Consider the following 22,236-nt stretch of genomic DNA (forward strand, 5'->3'; position numbering starts at 1 on the left):
TCCCCTTATCTTTTTCTACTCCTTCTGGAATTCCTATTATGCGTAGATTGGCCCGCTTTATATTATCCCATAGGTCTCTTATATTGCTTTCCAGTTTTTTGATTCGGTTTTCTGTCTGTTGACCGGATTGAGTGATTTCCATTATTCTATCTTCCATATCACTGATTCGTTCTTCTGCATTATTCATTCTGGTTTTTACTGCCCTTAGTTCAGTTTGCATCTCTGCAAATGAATGTTCTAGTTTTTCTTGGCTCCTCCTTATATTTTCTAGTTCCTTTCTGAGGGTATCTGCATTACTGTTCATATCTTCTCTTAATTCCTTCAGTATTTTCACTATTTCTCTTTTGAACTCCAGGTCTGTCAGACTGCAGAGATCTGTTTCATTGTTGACTGTTTTAGGTGAGTTCTCCTGTTGGTTTGACTGGGGGTGGTTTCTCAGCTTCTTCATCTTGCTTGTTGTTTTCTTTTTCCTGAGGGAGTTGTACTCTCCGTTATCAGGCAGTGTTTGCCTTGTCACTGCCGTGGAACATTTCCTGAGGGCTGGCGTTGGTCAATCTTTTTTGAGGCAGTGTGGCTTTTCTGGAGTGTTGATGGGGCTAACAGTGTTTCTTTGAAGCAAAAGAGGACTTCCTGAGGGCAGACAGGACTGGGAGGTCCACACCACGATGGTAGCAGATTTCACTTGGTCATGCAGAGCTTGCTCTGGTGTTTTTAGGCTGTGGGGTTCTTGCAGGGGGTTGGCCGGTGTTGGGCAGCTGTTCCTCAGGAGTGAAGCACCCCCTGGGGGCTGGAGCAGCTATCTTGGTCACTAAGAACCTAAGAGGCTCTTCCCTAGGGGAGCCCAACTCAGAAGGACGGCCTGAGAATGTAGGCGGATCTTTTCACAGTCTGGCCAAGCTTGTTGCAGCTTTTCTGGGCTGCAGGGGCTCTTCTAGGGGGCTGGTGGTGCTGAGCAGCTATTCCGCGGGAGTGGGCACCCCCTAGGGGCTTGGGCGGGTAGCAGGGCCACTGGAAACCCAAGAGGCTCCTCCCCAGGGCAGCCCGATTCAGAAAGACTGTCTGAGATCTTTTCCTGGCTCGGCCAAGCTTGTTGCAGCTTTTCTGGGCTGCAGGGGGTCCTGCCTGGAGCTGACAGTCCTATGCAGCGGATCCACTAGGGTACCCCCTGGAGGCTTGGGCGGGTAGCAGGGCCATTGTAAACCAAAGAGGCTCCTCCCTGGGGCAACCTGACTCAGAAAAACCATCTGAGATCTTTTCACTACTCGGCCAGGCTTATTGCAGCTTTTCTGGGATGTAGGGGGTCCTGCCTGGAGCTGGCAATCCTATGCAGCTGATCCACTAGGGCACCCCCTGGGGGTTTTGGCGGGTAGCAGGGCGGTTGGAAACCGAAGAGGCTCCTCCCCGTGGCAGCCCGACTCAGAAAAACCGTCCGAGAATTAGGCAGGTCTATTCACTGCCTGGCTAAGCTTGTTCTAGCTTTTCCAGGCTGCAGGCCTTTTCTCGGGGGCTGGTGCTGTTTGGTGCTACTCTGCGGAAGTGTAGCCCCTCCAAAGGGCAGGCAGGCCTGTGCAGGAACAGCCCCTGTGGTGGTAGGCTTCAGGCAATTGTTAAGGCCAGACCTCCCGGATGGCAGGATGGCAGGCAGCCCCAGGTTCAGCGAGAGCGTAGGGGGTGGCGGGGGTGGGGGGAGGGGATGCACTGGGAAGCACAGTTTTCAGCTAGCTAGTGGGCCTGTAAGCTTGCTGTGGCGTGGGGGGTATTCTATGGGGACCCACCCCTTCTTCTCTCCCCTCCCCAGCACGGGCGCAGACCAGGCTTTTCTCCCAGGTTCCCTCTGATGCAGCTTTCCACTTCCCCACCCCTAGAGTATTGCTCCCTTCCTCTGTGACAGCTTTGTTTTCTAGTCTCCCAGGCAGTCTTTGCCCCATCAAATGGTTTCTAGACCTCCCAAGCAGTTTCTGCTCTGCGCCGCCCACCCCCAGCCTGGGGACTAACCTCTGGAGCCCAGCCCCCACCCAGGCGTCCCCCGGCCCTTTCTCGGGGACTAACCTTCGGAGGTGAGGTCTCGGTGCCCAGCCCCCACCCAGGCGTCTCAATTTTTGGTGACTGTGCCTGTAGTTCAGATGGTCCGTTTGGTTCTTGATCGGCTTTTCTGTACTCCAATTTACTGCTACACTCTTCTCTGCATCTGGAGGTTTCTCCGGTTTGTTTGATCTTTCCCCCGGTAGGTGACTTTCCAGGGTGCGGGAACCCTTTCTCCTCTGCAGTTTCCTTTCGGGAGTGCCCATCCCGCTCCGATTCACCTTCTCTTACTCTCCTCTTTTCTCCCGTTCTGCCCAGTAATGTCATGAACTTCTTGCCGTTATTGGAGTTTAGGTTCTTCTGCCAGCGATTGGTTGCTGTTCTGTGCGAGTCATTTATTCTGTAGATGTGCTTTTTTTGTTGTGTTTGTGGGAGAGGGCGAGCATGTCCCCCTACTCCTCCGCCATCTTGTCCTCTCTCCCTATGGGTGATTTATAATGCGAGTGACTCTGTTCTTGAAATGGAGAATATAGCTATCATCAAGATATCCTGTTCTTGAGGAGCTTACAGGTGACTTCTCGGAAACAAAATGTAAATTAAAAATAATTTATTTTTATTATAGTTGATTTATAATAGTCTGTCAATTTCTGCTGTACAGCAAAGTGACCCATTTTACACACACACACACACACACACACACACACGCACACACACACATTCTTTTTCTCCTATTACCTTCCATCATGTTCCATCACAAGTGATTGGATATAGTTCCCTGTGCTGTACATAAATGTTTAAAAAAGGTTTCAGGAGTTCCCATCGTGACTCAGTGGTTAACGAATCCAACTAGTAACTATGAGGTGGCGGGTTCGGTCCCTGGCCTTGCTCAGTGGGTTAAGGATCTAGTGTTTCCGTGAGCTGTGATGTAGGTTGCAGACATGGCTCGGATCCCGTGTTGCTTGCCTGTGGCTCTGGTGTAGGCCGGAGGCTACAGCTCCAATTCGACCCCTAGCCTGGGAACCTCCATATGCCAAGGGAGCAGCCCAAGAAAAGTCAAAAAGACCAAAAATAAATAAATAAATAAATAAATAAATATGAAATAAAAAAGGTTTCAGATTGAAGTGACTGGGAAGAGTGAAAAGTATGAACCAGTTTCTTTAGCTAGATAAAATTTACATTGAGATCTAACATAAAGAGAAGAACTTTGTATGAAGATCTGATGAGAAATATTCCAAGAGGAAGGAAAACCAAATACAAAACTCTCTGACCTCAGAAACAAATCTGGCATATTTAAGGACATTATAAGGGAGAAGAAGAGAAACAGCTGTCAATAAAGACACAGATCAGCTCCTCTTAGGAGGTGCTTAATCAGGAGTTTGTATTTTATTCCAAGTGTGACTGACAATCCTTAGAGGATTTTAAGTAGAAGAGTGAGTTCCGTGGTCTGATGTATATCTTAAAAAGATTAGCAGTACTGAGCACAGGGATTTGAAGCGGGAGAAATGCAAATGCAATCCCTTTGACACTGCCTAAGAGAAAGAGAACTGCATACTCACCTTTATTGCAAAGCGATAGAACCCCAGCGTGACTAAGTGATTTACTAGAATCAGAGATAAGTTTTTTGAAGGAAACAACCAAGGTTTCATGACTACATATGCCAAAGGAATGTGTTTGGATGGGGACAGAGAGGGGGAAGGGGTTGGGACTGCCTCCCCAAGGACCACCTTCAGCTGAAATCTAACAGATACAATGGAGTTGAGTAGGCCAACTTCAGGGCATGAACATTTCAGAAAGCTGTCCTGGTATAATAACAAACACAGGGCCTTTAAAAACCCGAAAATGACTGAATGGAAGAGAAGGCAGGGAAACCTCCTGGGACCTGGTAGCCAAATTAAGCATTTCGGCTTCTAATCTAAAAGTAATCAAAAGCCAGTAGAGACTGAATATTCTCTGTAATATGAGCCAGTTTGTATTGTTAAAGACTATTGGTTACAGTGCAAAACACAGACCATAGGCAAGACATTGGGTAAGTAGAGATGTGAGTTAATTCTTAATAGTGTCAGCATTTCTGTAATCTCAAACTCTTGGAAAGTAAGGATAGTTTATTTTTTCTTCAAATCAATAGACTATGCATATAGAATCACCTGAAATTTGGACAATATTTTCATTTATATAAAGCCCAATTAAAAAAATATTAGTATAATAGCAAACATTTGCTGTTTATCATTTGCTAGATATTTTACACATACCTGAGTTGTACTGGTATTTAACACATACTTGACTTTAATTTCTAAACCAACTGATTAGAAAATTTTATTCCCATTTTATGGATAATAACACTGAGGCTTGGGGTGCAACAACTAATTTAAGACCACTACTTCTTAGGTACAGAAGCCAGAAGTTGATGCCTCATCCAATCACCATATGCCTTTTTTCTAACTTGAATGATGGGGATAATTAATAATATTTACCCAGTAAGATTTAGAGTTGAGTTAATCCACATTAGGCACTTAGAACAATGCCAAAAACAGTAAGTTCTCAATTTTAAGCTATAATATTGTTAGCCTTACATTCTTCCTAGTGAACTGTAGTGGCCTTGGACTTAAGAAATTAAGCCTTTTTCTCACAAACTTACAAGTTTCAATATAACCACTTTTAATTATGTATCCCTTGCTTTAATTATATATGGGTAGATTAAAGCACTCTCTAAGTGCCTGGGCTGAATATTGTAGGCTTCAAACAGCAACTGTGTAAGAATTTAGAGCAGTGGTTCTCAGCCCTGGCTGTACATTATAATCATCTGAGGAATTAAAAGTTACCAATCCCTGAGGCACACAACTAGAGTTTCTGATTTAACTTTTCTGGCATAATGCCCTGGTACTGATTTTTTTTTTTTTTAAATACAGGTATGTTTAAGATTTACTCCTTAAAGTCTTAACTTTTTTCTTTTTTTTAAATTATAGTTGATTTATAATGTTGTGCCGATTTCTGCTTTACAGAAACGGGACTCAGTCAAACACACACACACATATATAAATGTAAATATAAATACACACACACACACACACACACACACACACATTTCCTTTCTTATATTATCTTCCATCATGGTCTTTCCCAAAAGACTGTATGTAGTTCCCTGTGCTATATAGTACGACCTCATTGCTTAAATGTTCTAAATGTAGTAGTTTGCTGCAGGGAGCTGAGGAGATGCAGGGACTCAAAAAAAGGACCTTTCCTGACGGCAAAAAAAAAAAAAAAAAAAGAAAAAGAAAAAGAAAAACCTGAAGTCAGGTTCCTAACCAAGGAAGGGAGCTCACCTGAACAGTACCAGCCGAAGGTGGGCTTCTGGTCAGGATAAAAGCCTGCCTTAATGGTGCATGCCAAAGGTGGGCTTCTGGTCAGGATGAAAGCCTGCCCTTAAGGTACAAGCCAAGGGCAGGCCTCAGGTTACACAGCTCTCATTTTGATGTTGATGGGCAAGAACTGGGGCTTTCCTGGGAAAACAATTTCCATGTTTGCACTGGAGAACATGGATTGTTTCTCGGGTGACCTAGTCTTCCCTGTTGTTTTATTTGTTACTCAGTTTTCCTCAGTCTTTCCTGATTATTTGCTTATTATTCTTATTTTCCTGTGGTGATTTGTGATTTAACAAAGTTATAACAATAATATAATAAGAATTTCATCCTGAAGGACTTTCCCCTATTTAAATCCAACTTAGTTAAAACATAGTGTTTATCTACTAACTAGTTATATAGTAAACTTTAGAGTTAGGATTTTAATGAGGTTCATAGAAGTTAGACATATATCCTCCATATGAGGATATGAGTTGTGAGTTTTGTCCTTGATTTTAAAAGCTTTTAAGTGATAGCTAGTTAAGTTGGTTTATATTTTCTTACACTGTCTCCCTGCCATAACACTTTAAAGATAAGCACCAGTCTAAAAACAAGATTTGTGAATGCCAAATTCTTGTGTCTGTGATCTCTTCAACTTGTAAAGACTGGCTGGCCATGGGATGATTTGTACTGAGTCTCCTCCTTTCCACATGATGTATTGTACCTAATTGCCCTTAAATTGTACTCACTAAGTTTAGTTAAGATAAAGATCTTAAAACATGATGTATTGTACCTAATTGCCCTTAAATTGTACTCACTAAATTTAGTTAAGATAAAGATTTTAGAACATGATGTATAGCTGCTATACCATGTAACAGTTGACCAATGTACTTTTAACACTGTGATGTAATCTGTAGTAAAAAGCTGTCTATATAATCAGCCACTTATGCCAATAAAATTTGAGCAGTCCAGCGCCCTGAAAGAAGGGTCAAAGAGGCTGTCTCTGTGTGCATCCACTGATGCAGGTCCATCTCCTTCAGGGCACACGCATCCTGGCCAGTCCATTCCACTCCTTCCCTCCTCCCCCTTGGCAAACACAACTCGGTTCTCTATAAGATTGATTGTGTTTTGGAGATAGATTCATTTGTGCCATATTTTTGATTCCACATATGATGTCATATGGTATGTCTTTCTCTTTCTGACATTTCACTTAGTATGAGAATCTCTAGTTGCATCCGTGTTGCTGCAAATGGCATTATTTTGTTCTTTTTTATGCTTTAGTAGTATTCCATTGTATATATGTACTACATTTTCTTAACCCATTCATCTGTGGATGGACATTTAGGTTTTTTTCATGTCTTGGCTATTGTGAATAGTGCTGCTATGAACATACAGGTGCATGCATCTTTTTTAATTTTAGTTTTGTCTGGATATATGCCCAGGAGTGGCAGTGCTGGATCCTATGGTAGTTCCATATTTAGTTTTCTGAGGAATCTCCATGTTTAGTATTTGTAGCAATTTACATTCCCACCAACATAATAGGAGGGTTCCTTTTTTCCATAACCTCTCCACCATTTGTTATTTGTAGACTTAATGATGGCCATTCTGACCAGTGTGAAGTGGTACCTCATTGTAATTTTGATTTGCATTTCTCTAATTAGTGATGTTGAACATCTTTTTCATGTGCCTGTTGGCCATTTGTATGTCTTCTTTGGAAAAATGGTCTTCTGCCCATTTTTTGATTGGGTTTTTTGGTTTTTGTTTTTTTGTTGTTGATTTTTATGAGTTATTTGTATGTTTTAGAGATTAAGCCCTTGTCAGTTGCATCATTTGCAACAATTTTATCCATTCTATAGGTTGTCTTTTGTTTTGTTGATGGTTTTCTTTCCTGTGAAAAAGCTTGTAAGTTTAATTAGGTCCCATTGGCTTATTTTTGTTTTTATTTCTGTTGCCTTGGGGGACTGACCTAAGAAAACCTTTGTATGGTCAATGTCAGAGAATATTTTGAAAATGTTCTATCCTAGGAGTTTTATGGTATTTTCTCTTATATTTAACTCTTTAAGCCATTTTGAGTTTATTTTTGTGGATGGTGTGAGGGTGTGTTCTAGTTTCATTGAATTACATGCAGCAGTCCAGTTTTTCCAGCACCACTTGCTAAAGAGCCTGCCTTTTACTCATTTTGTATTTTTGCCTCCTTCATCAAATACTAATTGACTGTAGGTGTTTGGGTTTATTTTTGGGCTCTATATTTTGTTCCACTGATCCTTATGTCTGTTTTTGTAGAGCACCACCCTGTCCTGATTATTGTAGCTTTGTAATATTGTCTGAAGTCTGGGAAAGTTATGCCTCCTGTTTTGTTTTTTGCTTTTTTTTTTTTTTTTTTTTTTTTTTTTTTGCCCCCTCAGGATTGCTTTGGCAATTCTGGGTCTTTTATGGTTCCATATAAACTTTTGGATTATTTACTCTAGAGTTGTGAAAAATATCATAGGTAATTTGATAGGGATTGCATTAAATGTGCAGATTGCTTTGTGTAGTATAGCCATATTAATAATATCAATTCATCTAATCCAAGAGCATGGGATATCTTTCCATTTTTTTAAATCCTCTTAAATTTCCTTGATTAAAGTTTTATAGTTCTCATCATATAAGTCTTTCACCTCCTTGGTCAGGTTTGTATCTTAGACTTAGTTTTGGGGGGTGCAATTTTAAAAGTTATGTTTTTTATATTTCTTTTCTAATATTTAATTGTTAGTATACAGAAATGTAACTGATTTATGGATGCTAATCTTGTATGCTGCTACTTTACTGAATTCATTGTTCAAATTGAATAGCATTTGTGTGGAGTAGCTGGGTTTTCTATATATACTATCTTGTCATCTGCATGTAGTGACAATTTTACCTCTTCTCTTCCAATTTGGATACCTTTTGTTTCTATTTGTTTTGTCTGACTGCTGTAGCTAATACTTCCAATACTATGTTGTTGAAAGTGGACATACTTGTTCTAGATTTTAGTGGGAAGGCTTTCAGCTTTCCATCATTGAGTATTATATTGGCTGTGGGTTTGTAATACATGACTTTTATTCTCTTGATATGTGTTCCCTCTCTACCACCTTTGGTAAGAGTTTTTATCATGAGTGGATGTTGGATTTTGTCAAATGCTTTTTCTGCATCTATTGAGATGACCGTGTGGTTTTTGACTTTTCTTTTGTTAATGTAGAATGTGACAATAATTGATTTTCATATGTTGAACAATCCTTGTGAACTTGGGATAAATCCCACTTGGTTGCGGTATGATTTTGTATATATATATATATGTATATATATATATATATATATATATATATGTTGTTGGTTGGCTTCGGTTGGCTAACATTTTGTTGAGAATTTTTGCGTCTGTATTCATGAAAGATATTGGCTTTTATTTTCTTTTTTTGTTAGTATCTTTGTCTGGTTTTGGTATTTCGGTGATAGTGGTTTCATAGGATGTTCTTAGGAAAGTTCCTTCTTCAGTCTTCTCGGAAAGTTCAAGAGTGATGGGTATAATTATTTTAATGTTTGGTAGAATTTGCCTATAAAGCTATCTGTTCCTGGATTTGATGGCAGGGTGTATTTTTATTTTATAATTACATATTCAATTTCATTTCTAGTGATTAGTCTGTTCAATTGATCTATTTCTTTTTTACTCAGTTTTGGCAAGATGTATATCTCTAGCAAGTTGTCCATTTTTTTCTAGGTTGTAAAGTTTTATGGCATATAATTGTTCATTGCATGTTCTTTTGTTTTGTATTTTTGCAGTATCTGTTGAGATTTCTTATTTTATTTATTTGGGTTGTCCCTTTTTTCCTCTTGGTGAGTCTGGCCACAGGTGTGTCAATTTTGTTTACCCTTTCAAAGGTTTTATGGTTTTATTAATTTTTTTCTATTTTTTGAATCTCTATTTTATTGATTACCACTCTGACCTTTATGATTTCCTTCTGCTGACTTTAGGTTTTATTTGTTTTTATTTTTCTAATTCTTTTAGGTGGTAGGTTAATTTTTCTTTTTTCGATTTTTTAAATTGTTATTTCCCCAGTACATTTTTTTTTCTACTGTAAAGCATGGTGACCCACTTACACATACATGTATACATTCTTTTTTCTCCCATTATCATGCTCCATCATAAGTGACTAGACAGAGTTCTCAGTGCTACACAGAAAGACCTCATTACTAATCCATTCCAAAAGCAATAGTTTGCATCTATTAACCCCAGGCTCCCAATCCACCCCATTCCCACCCCCACCCCCTTGGCAACCACAAGTCTATTCTCCAAGTCCATGATTGTCTTTTCTGTGGAAAGGTTCATTTGTGCCTTATATTAGATTCCAGAGATAAGAGATATCACATGGTATTTGTCTTTCTCTTTCTGACTTACTTCAATCAGTATGAGAGTCTCTAGTCCCATCCATGTTGCTGCAAATGGCATTATTTCATTCCTTTTTATGGCTGAGTAGTATTCCATTGTGTATATATACCACTTCTTCCTAATCCAATCATCTGTCAATGGACATTTGGGTTGTTTCCATGTCTTGGTTATTGTGAATAGTGGTGGAATGAAGATGTGAGAGCATGTGTCTTTTTAAAGGAAAGTTTTGTCTTAATGTATGCCCAAGAGTGGGATTGCTGGATCATAAGGTAGTTCTATGTATAGATTTCTAAGATACCTCCACACTGTTCTCCATAGGGGTTGTACCAGCTTACATTCCCACCAAGAGTGTAGGAGGGTTCCCTTTTCTCCACACTCTCTCCAGCATTTATTCATGGACTTATTAGTGATAGCCAATATGACTGGCATGAGATGGTATCTAATGGTACTTTTCATTTGCACTTCTCAAATAATCAGGTATGTTGAAGGTCTTTTGCTCATTTTTCTATTGGGTTGTTGGCTTTTTTGCTGTCAAGCTGTATAAGTTGCTTATATATTCTCAAGATTAAGCCCTTGTCCGTTGCATCATTTGAAAGTATTTTCTCCCATTCTGGAAGTTGTCTTTTTGGTTTTTTTTTTTGGTTTCCTTTGCTGTACAAAAGCTTGTCAGTTTGATTAGGTCCCATTTGTTTATTTTTAGCTTTTATTTCTGTTGCTTTGGGAGACAGACCTGAGAAAATATTCATGAGGTTGATGTTAGAGAATGTTTTGCCTATGTTCTCTTCCAGGAGTTTGATGGTATCTTGTCTTACATTTAAGTAAGTCTTTCAGCCATTTTGAGGTTATTTTTGTGCATGGTGTGAGGGTGTGTTCTAGTTTCATTGGTTTGCATGCAGCTGTCCAGGTTTCACAGCAATACTTGTTGAAAAGACTGTCTTTTTCCAATTTTTTGCTCTTGCCTCCTTTGTCAAAGATTAATTGACCATAGGTGTCTGGGTTTATTTCTGGGTTCTCTATTCTGTTCCATTGGTCTGTCTGTTTTGGTACCAGTACCACACCATTTTGATGACTGTGGCTTTGTAATATTGCCTGAAGTCTGGGAGAGTTATGCTTCCTGCTTGGTTTTTGTTCCTCAGAATTGCTTTGGCAATTCTGGGTCTTCTGTGGTTCCATATAAATTTTTGAATTGTCCTAGTTCTGTGAAAAATGTTGTGGGTAATTTGATAGGGATTGCATCAAATCTTTAGACTGCTTTGGGTAGGGTGGCCATTTTTACAATATGAATTTTTCGAACCCAGGAACATGGATTATCTTTCCATTTCTTTACATCTTCTTTAATTTCCTTTTGCATATTTTATAGTGCTCAGCATATAAATATTTTACCTCCTTGGTCAGGTGTTATTCCCAGGTATTTGATTTTTGGGGGTGCAATTTTAAAAGGTATTGCATTTTTTATTCCCTTTCTAATATTTAATTGTTAATATACAGAAATGCGACTGATTTCTTTCTTTATTTTTCTTTTGTCTTTTTGGGGCTCCACTCATGGCATATGGAGGTTCCCAGGCTAGGGGTCCAATTGGAACTATAGGCACCAGCATATGCCACAGCCACAGCAAGGTGGGGTCCAAGCCGCAAATGTGACCTACACCACAGCTCACAGCACTGCTGGATCCTTAACCCCTGAGCAAGGCCAGGGATCAAATCCACAACCTCATGGTTCCTAGTCAGATTCATTAACCACTGAGCCATGACAGGAACTCCGCAACTGATTTCTTAATGTTAATCTTATTTCCTGAATAAGAATTTCTTGATCAGTTTAAGTAGCTTTTGGGTTGAGTCCTTAGGGTTTTCTATACATAGTATTATGTCATCTGCATACAGTGACAGTTTTACCTCTTCTCTTCCTATTTGGATGCCTTTTATTTCTTTTGTTTGTCTGATTGCTGTGGCTAGGACTTCCAGTACTATGTTGAATAACAGTGGTGAGAGTGGGCATCCTTGTTTTGTTCCAGATTTCAGTGGGAATGATTTCAGCTTTTCTCCATTGAGTATTATATTTGTTGTGGGTTTGTTGTAAATGGCTTTTGTTATGTTAGGGTATGTTCCCTCTATATCCACTTTGGTAAGAGTTTTGATCATGAATGGATTTTTTATTTTGTCATATACTTTCTCTGAATCTATTGAGATGATGTGGTTTTTGACTTTTCTTAATGTGGTGTATGATGTTGATTTATTTGCATATGTTGAACCATCCTTGTGAACCTAGGATGAATCCTACCTGTCATGGTGTACAACCTTTTTTATATGTTGTTGGATTTGGTTGCCTAAAATTTTGTTGAGAATTTTTGCCTCTATATTCATCAAAGATATTGGCCTATAGTTTTCTTTTTGATGGTATCTTTGTCTGGTTTTAGAATTAGCATGATGGTGGCATCATAGAAGTCTTTGGGAGTGTTCCTTCTTCTTAAACCTTTTGAAGAAGTTTAAGGAGGATGGGTATAAGGCTATCAGCTGATTTCTCTACAGAAACACTAAAGGCCAGGAGGGAGCAGCAAGGTATATTTAAAGTGCTGAAAGAAAAAAAAAAGCTGCAAACTAGAATACCCTATCCAGCAGGAATATCATTTAAAATAGCAGTGGAAATAAAGAATTTCCCCAACCAACAAAAGCTAAAAGAGCACAGCAATACTAAACCCATTCTAAAACACTGAAAGGTCTTCTCTAAATTAAAAAAAAAAAGGAAAAGAAAAAAAGAAGAATTAGAATGGAGAAAACCACGATTGGAAAGCAGTCACTTCAATAACCAGCATACAGATCTAAACATGAAGATGTTTGAAAAAAAAAAAGACATCAAAATCATACAATGTGGGCAAGGGAAGTAAGAAAATATAGATTCTTTTTTTAAATTTTAATGATGTGTTTTAACCTATATGACTATCAGGCTAAAGCAGGCGGATATAGGAAGGGGTTAACGTACTTCAAAAACAGGGCAACCACAAATCAAAACAAAACATTACATTCACAAAAACTGAAAACAAAAGTACTCAAGCATAAAATAAATGGAAACCATCCAATCAAAAAAAGAAAAGAAAAAAAAGAAATATCAAATCAACTGGAAAACAAGGTTTAAAATGGAAATAAATACATATCTATCAATAATCATCTTAAATGTCAATGGACTGAATACTCCAATCAAAAGACACAGAGTGGCAGATTGGATAAAAAAGCAAAAACCTTCTAACTGCTGTCTACAAGAAATTCACCTTATGACAAAGGACATGTATAGATTGAAAGTGATGGGGTGGGAAAAGATAGACATGACAGGAAAGCAGGAGTTTCAATACTCATATCATACAAAATAGACTTTAAAACAAAGGCTATAAAGAAAGACAAAGGACACTATTTAATGGTTAAAGGATCCATTCAAAAGGATATTACAGTCATCAATATATATGCCCCTAATATAGAAGCACCCAGATACAACAACAAACATTAAAAGACATAAAAGGAGAAATTGATGGGAATACAATCATAGTAGGAGACTTTAAAACCCCACTCACATCAATGGACAAATCCCCTAGACAGAAAATCAATAAGGCAACAGAGATCCTAAAGGACACAATAGAAAAGTTAGACTTAACATTTTCAGGACATTACATCCAAAACAGACAGAATATATATTCTTCTCAAGTGCACATGGAACATTCTCAAGAATTGATCACATCCTGGGGCACAAAGCTAACTTCAACAAATTTAAGAATGTAGAAATTATTTCAAGTATCTTCTCTGACCACAATGCCATGAAACTAGAAATCAACCACAGGAAAAGAAATGAGAAAAAACCTACTACATGGAAACTAAACAACATGCTACTAAAAACCAATGGGTCAATGAGGAAATCAAAAAGGAAATTAAACAATACCTCGAGACAAACAATAATGAAGGCACAACCACTCAAAATCTATGGGATGCCGCAAAAGCAGTGCTCAGAGGGAAATTCATAGCAATACAGGCCTTCCTCAAAAAAGAAGAAAGATCTCAAATTGACAACTTAACCCACCACCTAAATTAATTAGAAAAAGAAGAAAAAGACCTAAAGTCAGCAGAAGTAAGGAAATCATAAAGATCAAAGAGTAACTCAATAAAATAGAGATTAAAAAAAACACTAGAAAAAAACAATCAAACCTAGAGCTGATTCTTTGAAAAGGTAAACAAAATTGACAAACCTCTGGCTAGACACACCAAGGAGAGAGAAAACCCAAATAAACAAAATAAGAAATGAAAAGGGAAAAGTCACAGCTGATACTGCAGAAATACAAAAAACCATGAGAGAATACTATGAACAATTATATGCTAACAAATTTGACAACCTAGAAGAAATGGACAACTTTCTAGAGACTTACAGGTTAATTTCGTTGACTTGAGATTTTTCTTCTTTTTTGAGGAAGGCCTTTATTGCTATGAACTTCCCTCTAAGAACTGGCTTTACAGCATCCTATAGATTTTGTATGGCTGTGTTTTCATTGTAAGTTGTCTCAAGGTATTATTTAATTTCCTTTTTGATTTCCTCACTGACATGTTGTCTAGTCTCCATGTGGTTGATTACTAGTTTCATGCCATTGTCGTCAGAGAAGATGCTTGCAATAATTCCTATACACTTACATTTGTTGATGTTAGTTTTTATCCCCAGTATGTGGTCAATCCTAGAGAATGTTTCATGTGCACTTGAAAATAATGTATATTCTTGGTTTTTTGGATGTAAGGGCCTGAAAATATCCATTAAGCCACTAAATTGTTCTATTGCATCTATTGCATCTATTGTTCTATTAGGACTCTGTTGCCTTATTGATTTTATGTCTAGAAGATCTGTCCATTGATATGAGTGGCTTGTTAAAGACTCCTACTATTGTTACCTTCTCATTGATTTCTATTTCTATGCCTGTTAGTATTCATTGTATGTATTTGGGTGCTTCTATATTAGGACAATATATATTGACAGTGTAATACAATATCCTCTTGTTGAATTGATCTTTTTATCATAAAACTCTCCTTTTTATCTTTCTTTACAGCCTTTGTTTTAAAGTCTATTTTTTCTGATATGGGTATTGTGACTCCCTCTTTCTTGTCACTTCCACTTGCATGAAATATCTTTTCCCATCCCTTCACTTTCAATTTATATGTAGGTCTCTAAAAGGCAGCATAGTGTACGGTCTTGGTTTTTTCTTTTTCTTTTTATTCATTCTGCCACTCCATGTCTTTTGATTTGAGCATTAAGTACATTGACATTTAAGGTGGTTATTGATAAATACCAAGTGACATTTAAACCTTGATTTTTAATTGACTTCATGTTTCTCTTTTTTTTTTTTGTTATTGTTGAATGATTTCATTTTATTTTATGCTTGTATTCTCTTCTTTTTGTGTGTGTGTGAATATATTGTTTGGTTTTGATTTGTAGTTGTCTTGTTTTTCAAGTGTATTAACCCCTTCCCATATCTGCTTACTTTAGCCTGATAGTCCTATAGGCTTAAACACATTCTAGAAGAGTCTAGATTATTTCACTCTCCTTCCCACATTTTATGATTCTGTTGTCCTGTTTTACATCTTTGTACTTATTCTTTTGCTGTTCCTTGTGTTTATCATTGCTTTCACAAATAGTTTTTTTCTATTTGATCTATATACTGTCTTATTTAAGTAATTACTTTGTAAATGTGATTTCCTCCATCCTGTATCTTCTTCTTTTTTAGAGACCTTTCAATATATATTTTAGAATGGATTTAGTATTTTTTTATTCTTTTAGTTTTGTTTGAGAAATTCTTTATTTTTTCTATTTTAAATGATAATCATGCTTGGTAGAGTTTTGTAGGGTGCAAATTTTTCCCTTTTAGAACTTTGAATATATTTTGCCACTCTCTTCTGGCCCATAGCATTTCTTTAGTGAAATCAGCTGATAGCCTTATAGGGGTTCCTTTATAATTAACTCTTTGTTTCTCTCTTTCTGCCTTTAGAATCCTCTCCTTATCTTTGACTTCTGCTTTTTTTATTATAATATGTCTTGGTGTAGGTCTGATCGGGTTCATTTTGTTTTGGTCTTGCTGTGTGTCCTGTATCTGGATATATGTTTCCTTCATTAGATTTGGAAAGTTTTTAGCCATAGTTTCTTCAAATATATTTTCAATCCCCTTTTCATTTTCTCCTCCTTCTAGAATCCATATTATGCATAGATTGGCATGCTTTATGTTATCCTATACATCTCTTATATTGCTTTTATTTTTTTTTTTAATTTGCTTTTCTGCCTGCTGTCCTGATTGGTTGATTTCCATTATTCTATCTTCTAAGTCACTTATTCATTTCTCTGTATTATTCATTCTGTTGTTTAATGCCTTTAACTAAGCTTCTGTCTCTGCAAATTATTTTTTGAAGTTTTCTTGGCTTCTCCTTATAGTTTCTAGTTCTTTTTTTAAAGTAATCTGCATTACTATTGATATCTGTTCTTAATTCCTTCAATATTTTCATTACCTCCTTTTTGAACTTGGTGTCCATTAGACTACAGAAGTCTGTTTCACTGTTTGCTCCTTTAGGGGAATTCTCTTGTTCTTTTAGCTGGAAATGGTTCCTGTGCTTTTTCATTTTGCTTATATTTTTCTTACTCTTTGATTTTAGGGAAAACAATTACCTAATGTAGTTTTGGGGGGCTATTTATGTGCAAGAGGGTCCATGGGTAGCTTGTGAGAGCTTACCTTTTTTGGTGTAAGGGCTGTATTCATTTGGATGTTTGCTGTTCTGACCTCAGGGTGTGCAGGCCATTATCCCCTTGATAGAGGGGTGTGAAGGTGTATGGCCTACACCTGCTTCCAGGGAGGTAGGTGGGGGCAATGGGCAGCACCTATAGTTGGTGCATGCTCTCCAGGCTCTTGGAAGTGGTGAGGACCCATGGGGTGTGGGGGTGGCAGGTGCTCCTGGTTGCGGGTCCATGGGTAATGGCAGTGAACCTTAGGATGAGTGTTATACCCAGAGACTTTGGTAATGGCAACAGTAGGGTGTGTTTTTCCCTAGAGAGGTGAGGACAACGGGTAGCACTAGGTTGCATGGCCCTCCGAGGTGGCAATCCCTGAAATGAATGGGGCCACAAGCAGTGCCTGATCATGGAACCCTTAGTAGTGGTGGGCCACACCCACTTCAGGAGTCTGAGATGGCTGCAGCAATTTGTACCTGCCCCTGCTGCCTGCACAAGAGGTGCCCCACCACCTGAGAGCCTATGCACATGTATAAAGATGTTCCTATGGCAGTACCTCCCCCCTTCCTCTCACACTCTCTCACAGTGGCCCCTTGCTTCTCCTGTGGACCCAGTCCTCTTCCCATGCTCTCTTGGCTGTGGCTCCACACCCCCTGGATCCCTCATGCTATTTCCAAACAGCCAACCTCGTCCTCTCCCTAGAATTGACCTCTGATGCCTGGTTCTCAGTGCCCAGCCCCCACTGGCATGTCTCAGGCTGTGGTATTCCAGGAGGTGGTACTCTTTATCTGTCTTGTTCTCTCTCTGCTTTGCCCTCCTCAGACCACCTTTTGCACTTTTCTCCAAGGCTTAGGGCTTTCTGCCTCTGTCCTGACCGATTTCCACATCAGTTAGATGGCCTTTCAGGGTTCAGATTCCTTTCCTCTTTAATGACTTTGTTTCAGGAGAGCTGGTCCTGTCCTGATTCCTTTTTTTCTCTTATCTCTCTTTCTTTCTTTTTTCCCTTTTGTTCTATGCAGTTATTTGGAGGATTTCTTGCCCTTTTTGTAAGTATAAAGTCTTCTGCCAGTGTTCAGTAGATGTTCTCTTTTAATAATTCCTCATGTAGATATTTTTTTTCTAATATGTTTGTGGGAGAAGGTGAGTGCCATGTCCTACTCCTCTGCCATCTTGATCCTGCTCCTCCACTTGAAATTTTTCTACTGCATATTCTTTTAATTGCAAACAGCTGGATAAGATCCAGGCCCCACTGGGTATTTTCTGGCTGGACAACTAGACAAGCCATTCAGCTCCCAACCAGATTTCTTTGCTCAGAGTAGTATACAAAATGCACATATCCTTATGCCCATGAGATTCTTTTTTTAAAAAAAAAATTGAGGTGTTGTTTTACATTATATTTGTTTCAGGTGTACAGCACAGTGATTCAGTATTTTTATAGATCATACTTCAGCTAAAAGTTATTATAAAATATTGGATATTGATATATTTATGTGCTTTTTAGGCATCCTTCTGCTGATGTGGTGTATCATACTGATTGTCTTGTGAATATCGAACCACCCTTGTATCCCTGGAATAAATCTCAATAAGCACAGAAAAGGGATTTGACAAAATACAATATCCATGTATGATAAAAACTCTCATCAAAGTTAGTATAGAGGGAACATATTTCAATATAATAAAGCCCATTTATGAAAAATACACAGCTAACATTCTACTGAATGGCAAAAAGCTGACAGCTTTTCTTATAATTTCAGGAACAAGGAAGCCTAACTACTCTTGCCATTTATATTTAACATAGTATAGGAGGCCACAGACACAGCAATTAGAGAAGAAAAAGAAATAGAAGATATCTAAATTGGAAGGGAAGAAGTAAAACTGTCACCGTTTGCAGATGACATGATATATATGGAGAAAAACCTAAACTCTCCCCCAAATAACCATCAGAACTAACAAGAATTGAGAAAAGTTTTGGGATATAGATTAATATACAAAAATATGTTACTTTTTGATACACTAAGAATGAAATATCAGAGAATGAAGTAAAAAAATTAAATCATTCTATCTAAAATCACATCAAATAGAGTAAAATACCCAGGAACAAACTTAACCAAAGAAGTGAAAGATTTATACTCTGAAAATGGAAAACACTGACGAAAGAAACCAAAGGTGACTCAAATAATGGAAAGATACCCTGAGCTCTTCAATTGGAAGAACTAATATCATTAAAATGGCCGCACTACTCAAAGCAATATGCACATTTAGTTCAATCCCTATCAAAACACCCATGACATTTTTCACAGAACTGGAATGAATGAATAATTCTAAAATTTATATAGAATTACAAAAAAACTGAAATTGCCAAAGCAATTTTGAGAGAAGAAGTATAAAACCAGAGGCATCAATCTCCCTGACTTCAAAGTATACTACAAAGCTACAGTAATCAAAACAGCATGATATTGTCATGAGATTCTGTTTGATTCTAGGTCCCTAGCTCCCTGCCTACTTGAAAACTGTCACACCATGAACTCTTCCAGTTGGAGAGTTCTGGTAATTTTGAAAACTACCTATGTCTCAATGAAATTTTCTGTCATCATTTGCATAGTGATTCAAAAGAAATAAGGTATTCCTTAGTTTGTAGGGATATGGTTCAGTAATGGATATAAGGCATGATTCAGCATGCATACCAAAGTATGTCTTTCTTTCATAATGCTACAAAATAAAAATGGGAATTATCCCATGTATTTTGTTTCTATTGCTTGCAGTTTCCAGATTTAAACAGTCATCTCTTTTCTGTGACTCTCACTGAATACAAATAATCCCAGATAATAAATGGCTCAAAACTTCTAGAGATAAATCTCCTAAATGTGATTATATGACTGCAATTTTCAGATAAGATGGAGAATCAGTAAAATCTTGTATTAAATATGTATATTTTAGAGATTAACATATGTAGCTTTATTTTAATGAAATATATGAAATATATTTATTATATACATTTATATGGGTTATATATATATTTATATGGGATAGTAAAGATGTAGGGGTTTTAATGAAGCCCCCTCCTTATCAATTATATCTTCCATGGGTTGTGTTCTTGGTGTGTGTAAAAATATACCCACAATTATGTACATTTTTTCCTATGTTATCTTCTAGGGATTTTATAGTTTCACTTTTTATATTTAGGTCTATAATATATTTTGAATTAATTTTTTGTGAAGGGTGTAAGATAAGTGTCTAGATCACCCCTTTTACAAGTAGATGTCCAGTTGCTCCAGCAACATTTGTTGAAGACACAATCTTTGTGCCATCAAATGCTTTGTTCTTTTTTCAAAGATCAGTTGACTATATTTATGGGTATCTAAATATGGGCTCTCTATCCTGTTAGTTACTTATATCTGTCTATTCTTTTGCAACTACCACACTGTCTTGATACTGTAGCTATAGAAAGTTTCAATTTTGGGTGGCATCATTCCTCCTACTTTGTTCTCATGGTTTTGTTCTTGATTTTTTTCCCCAAATATATATTATTTTTCTCTTTAGAACCCTAATATTTTAAACAGACAAGTTCCTTCATAATATGCTTAATCAATATCCATCTTATTTAGAATTTTCTTGAGTGTAAAAAAACCCTAATATAATGATTATTATTTATGTAAATCTGTATATTTGTATGAAGTATATATTGAGGATATATCTTAATATTTTAAACAACTGACATTACATTCATTAGCTGTTAATTAGTATGATATTAATAAACTATATATATAATGTACTCAGAATAGGGAAAACTTATCTGTATGGAATATTGATAATTATATAATTTATTTCACAATAAGATTAGAATTGCTTAGGAAATTCTAAAATTTTATTAAAGGGAAAAGGGAGTTTTGTCTATGTCTAGACTAATGATTTTGGAGCATAAATACAAAGCAAGTGGTGGTCTTTTGGAAACTGAATAAAACATAATGATAAAAACCTGTTAACAACAGGATTAGCATTATAGGGAGGAAAGTAAATGAGGCAAATTACTTACTTTGGTTGTCCCTGATTTAAAGAGTTCTGAAAAAGAAGACCTCATATTAATAGATTGTGTACATATTTATAAGTCAAATATAATAGTTGAAACAAGATATTCTGAAGCTATCAGTTACATACATGGATATTCCTCTTTATTCATCTAATCTAGCTATATTTGCCTATTTAAATCTTTTTGGCTTAATCCCTTCTCCATTACTATATTTCTGAGTAGGACTTTAGAAGTTGTAATGTAGCCCAGGATAATGACAATTTTTAAAATTCTTAGGAGGAGAGGGTCTGATAAAAGCAGAAATTCAGGAAGGAAAGTGGTGAGCCCGAGACCCTACAAAGCAAACAAGGTAAAAATCAGGTCCTTCACAATGTACACAACTTAAGGGGAGCATGTGACCTAGCATCCCGCATCACAGCTGGGCTACAGGCATGGTCCAGCATGAGAAGGAGAAAGGTTAGTTATCAGGTCACACTATTGCAAATATCTGGAAATTCCAGGTCCTGTGGACATGCTCTGAACAGCCTATATGGCAAATCTGAGAAGGCCTGACCCCTTGTTTTGTGTATCAATACATGCTCTTAGCCAAAAATAAATAAATAAATAAACTGAGGGATTGTAGCAACTAAAAGACCATGATTATATAACTGAAACTTTGTGTTGATTATTTATACAAAAAACAAACAACAAACAAACCAAAAAAATCATGAAACTCAGTACTTCTGATTTTAGTGCCTTGATCCTGTTCTAGTTTTTCCCACTACTGTCATCACTACTTTTTCCTCTCTTTCCTCTTTAAATCCTAACCACCTATATGCCTTTTAAATACAATTAATACATGTGTTAAAAACTGTTACCTGATTGACTTATCTTGCACCACACATTAATATGAATCAGTCCTTCCCCTTCCCAGGCTCACTCCAGTCTTGGTTGTCCCTTTAATAACTCCTTCTACTGTGTTATCCTAAATGGTAAATAAAAGTCAATTGATTTCTCCCATATCCTTAACTAAAATCTGGAGTTCTGAAGAAGAAAACACACCTCTCTTCTTCTTTTCTAAATTAATTTTTTATCATTGCGTGCTTTAATCATAAAATTTAATAAAATAGTAACTTCTTAAGAATATTTCAGTTATAGGAGTTCCCATTGTGGCACAGCAGAAACAAATCTGACTAGGAACCATGAGGTTGCGGGTTTAATCCCTGGCCTCGCTCAGTGGGTTAAGGATCTGGTGTTGCCATGAGCTATGGTGTAGGTCACAGACGCAGCTCGGATCTGGCGTTGCTGTGGCTGTGGCATAGGCCAGTGGCTGAGGCTCTGGGAACCTCCATATGCCGCAGGTGCGGCCCTAAAAAAGGACAAAAAGACAAAAAAAAAAGGATATTTCAGTTATAGTCACTTCTTAATTATATATTCTCAGCAAGTTCAGTAATTGGTTTTCTGCCATTAATCAATAAAGTGAATAATAAGCTAATAAACACATGTAACATAAGAATACTAAAAGTTTTAAAGGGCACATTACTTTTGTCAATATCACATTTCTGTATTCAAAGATTATAAATGAAAATTCATACTCCTTATCTTCAAATATGCTGAGTACCTTTACATGCATATACAAATAGGTTGATAAACTCTGGAGTAGAAATGGATGGTATTCCTTAGTTAACACACTTGACTCAACAGCTTAGTTTTTATTTAACCATTGTTTCTCACAGGA

Source organism: Sus scrofa, chromosome 13 (genome assembly GCF_000003025.6).
Source record: "Sus scrofa isolate TJ Tabasco breed Duroc chromosome 13, Sscrofa11.1, whole genome shotgun sequence".
Lineage (NCBI taxonomy): Eukaryota > Metazoa > Chordata > Mammalia > Artiodactyla > Suidae > Sus > Sus scrofa.